The sequence below is a fragment of the Sardina pilchardus genome, chromosome 10 (genome assembly GCF_963854185.1).
Source record: "Sardina pilchardus chromosome 10, fSarPil1.1, whole genome shotgun sequence".
Lineage (NCBI taxonomy): Eukaryota > Metazoa > Chordata > Actinopteri > Clupeiformes > Clupeidae > Sardina > Sardina pilchardus.
Window position 1 is genome coordinate 34,477,100 of NC_085003.1, and position 6,000 is coordinate 34,483,099.

The following is a 6,000-nucleotide window of genomic DNA, read 5'->3' on the forward strand; positions in this document are numbered from 1 at the left end:
CCACCCGACCACTTTTCCATCACTATGGTTTCCTAAGACTTCCTGAATTCAATGTTTTCCATAATGCATGCGTTATGTTTGAAGTTGTTAAGGGTCTAAACCCTAGACTGTCTGTTCTGCTCCCTATCTGCCGCCCCCAGCATCAACACCATACCAGGAACAAACACCTTATAACAGGTAAACAACGCCGTCTTCACAGTGCTGGTATGAGTGTTGCCTGCAGGGGGCCACAGATCTGGAACAATCTTAATGTTGACCTAAGGATGCTCCACTCCTTCTCCGTCTTTAAAAGAAATCTAAAAAGATATCTTCTGTCCAACTATCTATAACCATATTCCTGCTACATGGATGTAATTGGGATGACTGTATGAGGGCTTGAATGTTGAATGTATGTATGTTAGTATTGTCTGCATGTATGACCATGTGTGTGCTTCTTTGTATGTAATTGTATGTCCTGGGCTGTCTGCTCATGCAATGCTTAAATTCACAGCACCACATTACATATTGGACATTTTTCACCTTTCTTCATGAACTTTGGGCCCCCTGCTCAAAAGCTTTAAATAGCTTATTATGGGGGACCCATTCCTACATAGCAAAATAACATTACTGAACACAAAGCGTAACAAATTGTACCTTTTGACTATGTATGAATAAATAAATAAACTAAAACTAAACTAAACTACACACACACACACACACACACACACACACTTTCTACTACTACACACACACACACACACACACACACACACACACTTTCTACTACACACACACACACACTTCCTAATACATACACACACTTCCTACTACATACACACACACACACTTTCTACTACATACACACACACACACACACACTACACACACACTCACACTTCCTACTACATACACACACACACACTACACACACACACTTCCTACTACACACACACGTTCTATGGTTAGGTCAACAGTTACTCTAATATAGTGCTACGGTGTAACTCAGATTTTGACCAGCAGATGGAGCTCTTTCTCTTCCCAGACTGGAGCCCAGTGCAGGGCCTTTGTTCTCCCACCTGCTCCAGAGCGGTAGAGCAGCTGTGGCAACACTTTATTTTAATGTGTCGCTGGTACAGTGTGCCTACCCTATTAGGTACAGTGGTACAACCTGTGTAACAACATGTACTAGCATGTACTAACATTGTACTTGCATTACGTATTTGTGGGTACCTACGTGTAGTTTTACAAAACTTTGCCAATTTGCCTACATTTTTCATCAAAGGCAAAGGGCTGACCTGAGACCTGCTGGATAGGGTAAATGATAGATTTAATGTACATAACTGGTACACTTCATTTAATGGGTTTATGCCACTTTATACCACTGCTTGGTCAAATTTCCTATTGTGATGCGCTGTTTGGAACGTGCATTATTTTTCTATATACCGCACGGCTATGAAGTAGTTCCCTACTTTTGGGCTTAGGCTATTACACTTGAATATTAATTCGCCAATGTCAATGTAACGGTAAAAACAACAACATTGTATCTAAGACAGCGGCAATATAAACAAAAGTGATAGTAGCAGTGGTATAAGCGGGATAATCAACTCCGCGCCCTGTGCGTTTATAGGAAAATAATGCACTTATCGAAGTGTAAAGTCCCCTCCGCCTGCGGCGTCGGGTCCTTATTACCACTTCGAACGTGCATTATTTTCCTATAAACGCACGGCGCGTCGTTGATTATCCCTTACGTATCAAAGAGTAATAAGTGTGTACCAACACAGTTGATACATGTGCTACGTAGGGTAATGGCAGACATCTTCCAAGACATCAAAGACACAACATACAGGTAATATGTGTGTGCAAGTAATTAACTGGTACATTTAACAAGAGTAACAAAGGTGTAGCAGTGCAGCTATTACATGTACACTGAGGACAATGAGGCCTTGACTGGAGCTAAGAACAGTCACAGTACATCACAGTAATTTATATCTCTCCATCACATTTATATCGGTTAACTCTCCTTATTCCACTGCTCGGTTGAGTTCCCCATTGTCCTGCGTTCTATAAGGGTGTGCATTAACTTTAGATATACGCACGGCTATGAAGTAGTTCCATTGTTTTTGACCGTATCACACTTGAATATTAATTCGCCAAACTCGTTGTGAAGTTTAAATGCACTGTCACGTTACATAGAAGCTGTAAAATACAGACGTTCAGATCATAGTAACGTTTAGCATATGACAGAGGTGTCATTTAGCTAGTTAGGTGGCAGTAGGCTAAGAAAAATAGCAATCTTTCAAAGTTAACGTTCATCAGAATCCTGGGATATGCCAGCTTGACAACGGGAGATTAGAACTAACGACTGGCTTTTGGCCATAGCAACCATCCATTTAGAACTAGTAACCGCAGTTTGAGAAATGAGTTGAAATGTGTCTGGGAAAAGTAGTTCTACAAACAATACAGTTCTAGCGATTAAAACATTTAAATTTAGCCTGACTCTCGCCAGACCCTTGTAGTTCCGCCATGCTCCACCAGAGGCGTTTCGCTGAGCTCCACACAAGGGTCTGGACGCGAGGGCAATCCAAACCCCTGGGCCAGTGATCAAAAAATAAGCAACCAATCAGGAGCGCCGAAGCGAGTGTTTGATTCAAATAACAATGGCGGCACGCAGCGAGGAGTCTTGTGCTGACATTGATTCTGCTATTTCAACCGTTTTGTCGAATCTATCGAGTATTCATTCTTTAAAAGATTAACAGAGAATAGTTTTGAAGACATTTATTGGTGGCAAGGATGTTTTTACTCTTCTTCCGACCGGGTTTGGCAAGAGTTTGAAGAAGCCTAGCACGTCATTCAAGATAACAGGCAAGTGGTTTATCAAATCACATGCGAGGATGTTTTACAAGGACCCGCCTTCAGAAATACATCTCCTATCGAGAAGTCCCAGATCCTTGTGTGAAGCAGACAGCGAACTACAGGATCTGGCGATCGTCAGGTTAATTTAAATTAGCACCGGAAACGAACACAACGCAATGGCAACAGTGGAATAAGTGGAACTTCACGCCGTGCGGTTATTCAAAGTTAATGCACTTTTCTAGACGGAACGTCCCTCCGCTTCGCGTCGGGCCGTATCACCGTCTAGAACGTGCATTAACTTTGAATAACCGCACGGCGTGTCGTCCATTATCCTGTACTTAATTCACCTCTGGTGAGCGAATTAACTTATCATGACAAAACTGACATTACAGCCATATAAGTCATTTTCCATCACATGTCGCACTAACTTTTTGATGCGCATCGTTTTAAAGCGAATTAACTTTTGAATGGAAAAAGGGCTATTAGTAATACCCTAAACAGAACCCCTGGCTGTTCTGTCCTGGTGATGGTGTTCTACATTCTAGAGCTCTGGTGTTCTATCATATTCTAGAGCTCTGTCCTGGTGATGGTGTTCTATATTCTAGAGCTCTGTCCTGGTGATGGTGTTCTATTATATTCTAGAGCTCTGTCCTGGTGATGATGTTCTATATTCTAGAGCTCTGTCCTGGTGATGGTGTTCTATATTCTAGAGCTCTGTCCTGGTGATGGTTTTCTATTATATTCTAGCTCTGTCCTGGTGATGGTGTTCTATTATATTCTAGAGATCTGTCCTGGTGATGGTGTTCTATTATATTCTAGCTCTGTCCTTGTGATAGTGTTCTATTCTAGAGCTCTGTCCTGGTGATGGTGTTCTATATTCTAGAGAGAGAGGAGTATGTCTAGACTATGAGTGACTAAGCGTGATGGACAAAGAGACCTGTGCCAATCATGGTGTTTTACTCTGCAGACTTGTGTTATTTGTGAAGTAAGGTGAGGGGTTTGTAGCAGATGATTTGATTCAAAGCTATACGTGCACTGATGTGTTCCTCCTCCTGTGAGAACAACCTTTCAGCATCAGTATACGGCCCTCTGGACCGAGTGATGAGGAGGAGCTGCAGAGAGGAGAGGAGACGGAGAGGAGGCAGGGAGGAGAGGAGGAGGTATAGAGGAGAGGAGGAGGCAGTGAGGAGGGGAGAAGAGGAGGTAGAGAGGAGACGAGAGGAGGAGGCAGGGAGGAGAAGAGGAGGAATAGAGCAGATGAGGAGGTATGGAGGGGAGAAGAGGAGACGAGAGGAGGAGGCAGTATTTGATCTCAGCCCTGAAACAACATTCTTTGGATAGAGGCATATTGATTGTTCCCAGGTGACCTGTGTTTTATAATGTGATTATCAGGCCTTAATGATCCTGTCCTGTTCCCACCCCCTGCACACACACACACACACACACACACACACACACACACACACACACACACACACACACACACACACAGTCTTTAATGAATCCAGCTGTACCTGGCCCATTGAAGGAGTTTGTCTTTGAATTGGGCGCTGGGGTGGATGGGGCATCTGGCTCTTGTTTGTGAGTGACAGGTGTGATTTATTACCCCTGGATAGGGCATCTGGATCCTGTTAGTGAGTGACAGGTCTGAGATATACCCCCCCACACACACACACGTACACACACACACACACACTAGACCCCCAGCAGCTGATTATTGACTTCTCAAGAGCAGCTCATTTCTCAGCATGCAGTGAAGGTGCAACAGAGGAGGACACATAGATACGTATACGTAGATACCGCACTGTATATGTGCCAATGGGAGGACACATAGATACGTATACGTAGATACCGCACTGCATATGTGCCAATGGGAGGACACATAGATACGTATACGTAGATACCGCACTGTATACTGTATGTGCCAATGGGAGGACACATAGAGACGTATACGTAGATACCGCACTGTATATGTGCCAATGGGAGGACAGCTGCTGATGAGGCTCAGGTCAGAGGTCACGCCATGAGTACTTGTGTCTGTGGTTCAGAGGTCACGACATGAGCGCTTGTGTCTGTGGTTCAGAGATCACGATGTGAGCGCTTGTATCTCTGGTTCAGAGGTCACGACATGAGTACTTGTGTCTGTGGTTCAGAGGTCACAATGTGAGCGCTTGTATCTCTGGTTCAGAGGTCACGACATGAGTACTTGTATCTATCAGAGAGGGTTAAAGCGGAGCTTTGGCTACACCTGCCGCCAGGCTCCACCAGAGATGGTTAAAGCGGAGCGGTGTGTGTGTGTGTGTGTGTGTGTGTTTGGCTACACCTGCTGCCACATCAAACGGCCGGCGGTGTGCAGCAGCTCAGTGTCATTATGCCCACACACACACGCACACACACACACACACACACACACACACACACATTAGGCCCAAAGCCCTGTCCAGCCCAGCACAGCCTCAAAGGGACCTCACACACACACACACACACACACACACACACACATGAAAGGCCCGCATGAAAGCTGACCAGCCCACCTCAGCTCTGCTTCCTGGAACTCTGGTCTGCACCGTGCCGACGGACACACACTCTGGCTCATGGGCACGGATACGCCCTGCCTTGGCCACAGGTCACACACACAGGCACAGATACCACCTGTCTCTGAGAGGTCATATCTTCAATATGAGCCGTAATGCTGTGAGTTCAATATGAGCCGTAATGCTGTGAGTTCAATAAGAGCCGTCATGCTGTGAGTTCAATAAGAGCCGTAATGCTGTGAGTTCAATAAGAGCCGTAATGCTGTGAGTTCAATATGAGCCGTATTGCTGTGAGTTCAATATGAGCCGTAATGCTGTGAGTTCAATAAGAGCCGTATTGCTGTGAGTTCAATATGAGCCGTATTGCTGTGAGTTCAATATGAGCCGTAATGCCCTACCATCGCCCTACCATCGCCATTGCCTTCGCCATCCCTATGACTGCCCTACCATCGCCTGCTGTGGTTTCCTGCCCGAATCTTTGGCCCTCGGATCCCAGCGACCCATCATCTTCCGAAATAACTAATGGATTACTAATGGACAATTTATTCCCTACACTGGACTATTTGAACTTTCATTGTCATTGTAACTTTCAAACTACAAATGACTGTACTGTAACTGACCCAAGGCAGATGGG